Source organism: Oryzias latipes, chromosome 4, assembly GCF_053564925.1.
Source record: "Oryzias latipes strain Hd-rR chromosome 4, Olatipes_Hd-rR_3.1".
Classification (NCBI taxonomy): domain Eukaryota; kingdom Metazoa; phylum Chordata; class Actinopteri; order Beloniformes; family Adrianichthyidae; genus Oryzias; species Oryzias latipes.
Window position 1 is genome coordinate 6523398 of NC_136240.1, and position 8017 is coordinate 6531414.

The following is an 8017-nucleotide window of genomic DNA, read 5'->3' on the forward strand; positions in this document are numbered from 1 at the left end:
AATTAACGACCAGATTGTGACTGGAATTTTACAATAACAACATCAGGCTCCATATAATGCATTTTGTAATATAATATAATTATGTGTTGACTAAAAGCCATGTGCATGATGATGTGAAAAGTACTTTGAGAACATGAGGTGGAGCTTTAAATACGCTGAGGCATATTTTGTGGAAAAAGGAGCGGCTGTGTGTTAAAATTAAGACTTTTTTTAAAAAAAAAATCTTATTGTAAATAGTTATTTTTTTCTCCTTTGAAACCGCACTAACACTTCTGGTTACATATTTTCACACATTTGTATGACTTTCCAAAGTTTTTAGACGTTAGATTTTAGTTTGACAAATACATCAAAGTAACCGACGTGGGGCATGCGGCGTGCGCGGAGGGGTATCGGTGGAAGTTTATTTTCGTTTCGCGAGGCACCGCTTCACCTCTCGACTCGGTACGTGACTGGCGAGCGGCGAAGACGACCTTTAAGCTCCTCACCAACATGTCTGCCTCTAAATCCTCGCTGTTCAAAAACAAACACGTCCTCTAGAAGTTTAACTTACCGTTTTGCCCAAAATCTGGTACAACGCTAAAACTTTGCGACATCGAGCAGGTCGCCGCTCCGGTCCGTTGTCGACGTCACGCGGAGTGCGCACTCACCCTGCTCTGTGATTGGCTGACAGCAGGCACGTTCGTGCTGCGATTGGTCCCGAGGTGACCACGGACAGCAGTGCTTGAAGAAGAGATGGACCTTCTTTACACACAGATTTAAGTGAAGCATGTTGAAAAACGGTTGTTTCTGCTGAAAGGGACACAAGTTATACATATAAAAAAAACTTTTGACGCACCTTTACGTAAACTTAAATGAACTTTCACTAATTAAAAGATTAATTAATCCAAGTATTTGACTCTGAGCGACACTGTTTCCACCGAGGTATGTTAGACATAAACTGGCCTGTCAGTACATGTTCAGATCTGGAAAGACACCTGTCCGTGTCGACAGACAGGAGTCCGAGCTAGGTCAAGACATTCATGGGGAAAGTGAAGCTCCACTGAGTGGTAACTGAACTAAAATAATCAACGTTTTACAAAGATTGGAAGGCAGACTGCTTTGTAACCTGACGATGGAGCTCCCCCTGCCGGCCGCTCTGCAGAAAACATCCAACTTCCCAGAAAAATTTTGACAAAAACGGTTTGTCTCAAAATAAAAGCACGTGAAATTTGTAAATATGCTTACTTAGATAACTTTTTTTAAAGTACTACATAAAGCAAAACAGAAATGTTTGACCAAGTAAAACCAATTATGAGTATTTTAATCTAATTTATCTCCAACAATCCTTAACAAAAATTAACAGTACACGATAAGTGTACTTTACTAGGTATACTTGAGTATGGTAAGTGTACTAAAGACAATGTACGTGTTGTGTTGAAAGTATACTAACTAAATACTTAAGACCTAAACATTTTGGGTTTAAAATATATAGAAAGTTTACAAAAAGTGAACTTTAGTTTAACTGCTTCACTTTCAGAATGAAATAAGTACACTTGTAGTAGACTTAATTACACTATTTTTTGTTACGGGAATCCTTGGCAAAAAGTAGTACACTTGAAGGTTTTTTTTATGAAGTATAGCTTACCTGATTAAGTCTAGCAAGTATACTGCATACCAAATACATGTAGAAGTATACTAACTGAATACTTTATAGACTAAATCTGAACATTTTAAGTTTGAAATATATAGAAAGTATACAAAACGTAAACTTTAAGTGTCCTGCCTCAATTTTAGTATAGACTGAGTATACTAGTAGTACACTTAAGTAGACTAGTTCTCGCTAAAAGAACCCTAAGCGAAAGTATCACACTTGAAGTTTATTCAAATAAAGCCTAGTTAAATATCAGTTGAGTATAGGAAGTGTACCAGTGACCACAGGTGTTGACAAAATACTTATTCAGACATAAATTAGAACATTTTAATTTTACTGCAGTATAAGTATAGCAAGTGCACTATAGACCATGTGCATGTAGTGCAGGACATAACATTACTGAATTCTTCAGACTAAATTGGCACATTTTATGTTGATGATATAAAAATAGTAGCCTACATAAAAAGTAAACTTCAAGCAAAATCCCTCACTTTTAGCATGGGCTAAGTATACTTGCAGTACACTTAAATAGACTACTTTTTGCTGAAGAAATTCAAGATTGTTTCAACCTAATGTGGGCCACATTTTTCAATAAGGTCAAATATGCACCCAACAGATTAAAGTGAAGAGCTTTCACTGTCGCAAGAACAGGCAGACAGCTGGATCCAATTGCAGCATGTTTATCAGCTCAACTAAAAGTCTACAAAGCTAAATCAGGGTCAGGCAGGCAGAGTTCAACAACAGGCATGAGATCTTCAGATGAGAGACAGGGGTAGATGAGAGACAGGCAAGAGTCAGGGCAGGCAGAAACAGGGTAAAGAGACAGAAGGTCAGGTCCACCTATAACACTATATAACGAAGACACAAAAAGTACTTCACACTGAGTGAGGCTCAGTGCAATGCTTAGGTATGCTGTGGTTGATTGAGTGACTGAGACTCAGGTGTGCAGCATCCAGGAAATGTGCGCTGGGGGTTGCTGGGAGTTTTAGTGTGGCTATAACTCTGAGGACGGCTCCTGCCTGTGACCAGAGGCTCTAACTTCTGACCCTTGTACTCAGCAAGCATTTAATGATTGGATAAAGAAAAACAAAGAAACATCCAGCAGTACTAGACTCTGTGAGAGCATTTCTCTGCTGCAAGGACAGGAAGGAGACAAACAAAAAGTTTTGGAACATCATTTCTGGGACAAAGGAGAGAAAAGAGAGTAAAAACAAAAACGACCTTTGAATTTATGGATGATATAAAAGTACTGTATCCTAAAATGAACTTCATCAATCAAAGTCTTAGGCAGCACGGCTCCACGCTAACTTTAACAAAAAGCTTTACTGAAAGGGGAGGTTTTAAGTTTAGCCTCAAAGACGGTGATTGCGTCTGCATGCTGAACTGAAATAGTCAAGTCCACAAAAGAGGTGGTCGATAGCTGAAGGCTCTGCCCCCTATTAACATCTAAGAAATGTTGGAACTACAAGAAATCCTTCAGACTAAGAAGAAAGTGTTGTGTTTGGAAAATATGGATCTGTGAACTCTTCTTGACATAAGATGGAGGTTTATTATTCAAAGCCATACATGTTTGTAAAAGATTTTGCAATACGTTCATCTTTTTGCTAGGCAGCAAATGGAAAGAAGCAGATTTTACTGAAATAAAATCCTGTCCACCATGTTTCATTGGAACTCTGGCTGCTTTCCGTATGATCTGCTAGGGGTTTTTAGGGAAGTTTAAGAACATCTTAATGGTAAAAAAATCACAATTGGATTATTTTAAAGCAATAAATGCAATGACACCTGAAATCTTAGGGTTTTTCATTATTTATGTCAAGCACTGTCATCCCGGTTGCAGATGGGAGCCTTCTTGAAATAGTTAATGTAAGACTATTTGCCTTCAGTAATTATATTTTTTTACACATGATCACAGATTTCTTAAATCTGATTAACAATTGCTAAGTTTAAATCTTGAAACTGCTTCTAGAGTCTGAAATAGCTCAATAGTGTCAGAAGCAGAGAGGCAGACTTGAGTCAGAAATGCAGAAAACACAAAGCAAAGCTAGTGTGGATTTGTTCGATGTCTCTTGAAGAATCTGAGGGGACCTATTTTGTTTCTGTGACAGGTGGTTTTTGCGTCAGTAACTGTGTTTGTCTTGGATTTGAGCATGAAGCCCTTCAGCCTTGAGTTTGTTTTTAAAGTACAAACTGAAAGCTCTTGACTCTGCTGGCACTGTGCTCATGCTGCAACTTTTCTGAAGTCACTTGGAAAGTTTTGATCAGCTGGCTGCTTAGCAATGTGGTTTCAGTCCTTGAAAACGTCAAACGTCAACGTCTTGAAAACCCTCATAATTTCCCTGACTTCCTTTTGGCTCTGTAGCTGACAACATTTGCTATACTGTATGAAACAGCATGAGAGAACTACTTAAAGTGTTTTACAATTCATCATTTTTAAACTTCAGGAGTCATTCAAAGCTGGTTTCTATCTTTAACTTTTATAAAACCCAAAATTATTGCTATATTTGAGCTGTTTAACTTGTTAGTATTACATGCGAAGCTGAGGAGGAGCCGGCTTAGACAGCTCAGGCATTAATTTGAGCTGCCCAGACGCCTCCCTAGGAAAGTATTTTGGGTATGTCCCATTAGGCAAAGGCCCCAGGGGAAGACCCAAGACGTGCTGGAGGAAGAGTGTCTCTCTGCTGGCCAGGGAGCCCTTTGGAGCCCCCCTCTCTAACAAGGCTGGACGTTTCTGTGAAGTGGAAGGTCAGGGCACCTCTGCTCAGACTGTATGACTTGGCTCCGGATAAGCATTGGAAGATGGTTGGATGATCATGGATGGATGAATTTAGACATATTTATATATTTCTTTATATATAAATATATATACTTTTTTTACTGGATTTTTAGATACAATTATTCTTTACTGAGCAGAAGAAAAGATAAAAATAAGTGATTATCACAAACTGGATTAGTTTCACTGTGTGAAGTAGACCACAGACTGAAAAACAAAGGAAAAGTTGCTCCACCGTCTTTGCTGTGGGACATGGCTGCACAGAAAAACTGGTTACATTTTCAGAGATGTTTTGTGGAAAAAAGTATGTAAAGTAGAAGAAGTTGCACTGGGAAATGAACAAGAGTAAAACTTCAGGCTTCGTTGGCTTTAGGTTTCATTACAAAGGCTTCTCTGCAGCCACAAGTCTTGCAAAACTAAGTGAAAACAGTAAAAAAACAAACAAGAAATTCTTCAGCATTTGAACCATTGACGAATACACGCAGATTTTTTTAAGCTGAAACAATATTCAAAGAAGGTTTGCAGATGATTAAAAACCTTGTGTTTCGTTAGACACATTTTCAGGTTTGTTTGAATCTCGTCTTGTGGGAGAAACACACTTTTTCAGTCTTGGTTTCTTTACTTTTGAATATTTTTTTATTATGTTGTTTTGTTCATCCAGATGTTGCTTTGCATATTTCTCAAGTTGATCACCGTGAAGAAGCTGTGGGGTATGTTGTTACTGTTTGATGAAACCAGAATCTTGCAACTAGATTTAACCAGCTAAGCAATCTGACAAGTTCCAAAATATCACGACAACAGTAATGTATTCATTCACTCACTCACTCACTCACTCACTCACTCACTCACTCACTCACTCACTCACTCACTCACTCACTCACTCACTCACTCACTCACTCACTCACTCACTCACTCACTCACTCACTCACTCACTCACGTAATAAAAAACAGCAACAAATAAATGAATACCCTCACTGATAATAATTAGTCATGCAGTCCTTTTTGTTTAAGAAATAAAGTCTCTATTTGACAGAACTAAAGAAAAAAAACATGAAAATTCAAAAACCAGGGTTGTCTTCGAGGACATAGTTTCTGCAGAGCCACAGGAGTTCTTAAGAAATTCACCTCCAAGTTGTGGGGAGAAATGTTGGTGCAGAGTTCCTAGTAAGCCTGCTCCTACTTCCCCTCCCCTATCTGTTTATGTGCTCTCCCACTAGCTTACAGCCCTTCACACCCTCAACTTCACGTGTCAGGTGCAACCAAAAATGGCACGCAATATTGGAGCTATCCAGCTGTACAGTTCAGATCCAGATTCCAGCTCAGACAAGGAAAACAAAGACGCACATGGATCTTTTTCTCTGTAAGTGGATGATCGGAATGGAGCAGAGCAGGGAGTTTGTGGTTCAGACAGCGCAATTTTACGACACAAATATGATCCTTTTCAAACAGATTTTTTTAACTTCCTGATTCACCATGGTTTGAATAAAGCAGTACTGAGTTTTAATCTTAATTTTCTATATACTTGACCGCCATCATCAGAAAAATGCCAAAAAAACATGTTCAAAAGACCAAAAACATGTTTGTCATTGGAGTGGGACTTTTAAGAAACAACAAGTTCAATCAAATATTTATTTGCTTCAGTTCTGCATTCTTAGCGGTCAAGATGCAATAGTGGGACGAAGCAATTTGCTTTTTAACAGAAGACCAGTCGCAAAAATTGTTTTTGGGAGAGAGAGAATTTACATTGGAGAAGATGGGAAAGAGACAAAGAAATTACCGGAACACAGTTTCAGTGGGATAGATTTTGTCTTGATTTTGGTCAAGAATTAACTCAAATGTCTCTCTTCCCCCACCTTAACTCAATTTGATGCAAAAAGCTTTGACTATGTCCTTGGGTAAATGATCCTTCTTTTGGCCACTTTGAATACTTGGAACATCACAGACTTGAAGTCAACAGAGCTAACTACCGTAGTTATTTTCCAAACCAAACTCAAAAGTCATTTAAATAAAAAAATACCAATCAACCTTTGATTTAGAAGAACTTATCCAACCGCTTGAGCTTCCACTATAAATAATGGGAAGTTCAGCTCTTTAAGAACCCCGGAGGGACGCCTGGGGTTGGTTGTTGCCAAAGCAATGGCAGACACAAATGTGAGAAAATACAAAAAGCAGTTCTTGAAAGAGAAGAAGATGAGTGCAGGGCGCTTGAGAAGGTGAGATGTATGTCCAGATTTTCAAAGTTGAATGATGAGTGTTTTTTGGACCCATGGGGTCAAAGCAGGTGAATGAAATCAGGAAACTGGCAGGAGAGAGAATAAGAAAAAGGCTTGCGGGGGTATCACCACACTGCCCTGCTAACCAAGTTCTGAGAAGTGAACTGAACATAGTGACACATAAGCAACAAAGCCCTGCAACCACTAAAAGCATGCCTCAAAATAGATGGAGGTACTCATTCCTCTGGGACTCTTTCTGGAGTCCCATCTGTAACAAATACAGCTGCAAGTTTCTTTAGATCTCAAGTTTGGTGCATTCTTCACTGATCACTCTTCCCACTGAAACCACTTTAGATCTTTCAGACTCAACAGCTTTTGCAGGTGTACATCAGATATTAGATGAGACCAGATGTCACCTTTAGATGAAATATTTTCTAAAGTAATTTAGAAGTCAAAATTGTATGGAAATATGTCATTTTAAGCCTTTTCTGAGTTGCATGTAGAGTGGGGCAAAAAAGAATTTAGTCAGCCCCTTAATTGTGCAAATTCTCCCACTTAAAAAGATGAGAGAGGCCTTTAATTTTCATCCCAAAAATGAGAAAAAAAAATCCAGAAAATCACATTGTCTGATTTTTAAAGAATATATTTGTAAATGAAGGTGCAAAAGAAGTATTAGGTCAATTAGAAAAGTACATCTCAATGCTTTGTTACATACCTTTGTTGCCAATGACAGCAGTCAAACGTTTTCTGTGAGTCTTCACTTTCTGGTCCATTCCTCCATGCAGATCTCCTCTAGAGCAGTGATGTTCTGGGGCTGTCGACTGGCAACACAGACTTTCAACTCCCTTCCAAGATTTGGGGTTAAGACTGGCTGGGCCACTCCAGGACCTTGAAATGCTTCTTACAAACCCACTCCTTCATTACCCAGACAGTATGTTTGGGATCATTGTCACACTGAAAGACCCAGCCATGTTTCCTCTTCAATGCCCTTGATGATGGAAGGAGGTTTTCACTCAAAATCTGATGATACATGGCCCCATTCGTTCTTTCCTTTACAGGGATCAGTCATCCTGGTCCCTTTGCTGAAAAACAGCCCCAAAGCATGATGTTTCAAGGGAGATTATCAGTGGTCTTGTCTGTCTTCCATTTCCTAATAATTGCTCCCACAGTTCATTTCTTCACACCGAGCTGCTTATCTATTGCAGAGTCAGACTTCCTAGCCTGCGCAGGTCAACAATTTGGTTTCTGGTGTCCTTAGACAGCTCTTTGGTCTTGGCCATAGTGGAGTTTGGAGAATGACTGTTTGAGGTTGTGGACATGGGTCTTTTATTTAGGTAACCAGTTCATATAGGTGCCATTAATACAGGTAATGAGTGGAGGACAGAAGATCCTCTCACAAAAGAA

At 39.0% G+C, this 8017-nt stretch overlaps 1 protein-coding gene across 7 annotated transcripts in view; it reads right to left on the reverse strand.

Annotated features, from left to right (window-relative positions):
• farp2 (FERM, RhoGEF and pleckstrin domain protein 2) overlaps positions 1-1081 on the reverse strand; it is a 41454-nt gene extending 40373 nt beyond the window's left edge. For all 7 annotated transcript variants that reach the window (XR_013655479.1, XR_013655481.1, XR_013655480.1 and 4 more), the window contains exons 1-2: positions 836-1081; positions 551-720 (exon numbers count right to left, since the gene is read on the reverse strand). The gene's annotated coding sequence lies outside the window, so the exon portion shown is untranslated. The remainder of the gene's footprint in view (positions 1-550; positions 721-835) is intronic.
• Positions 1082-8017: the final 6936 nt, after the last annotated feature.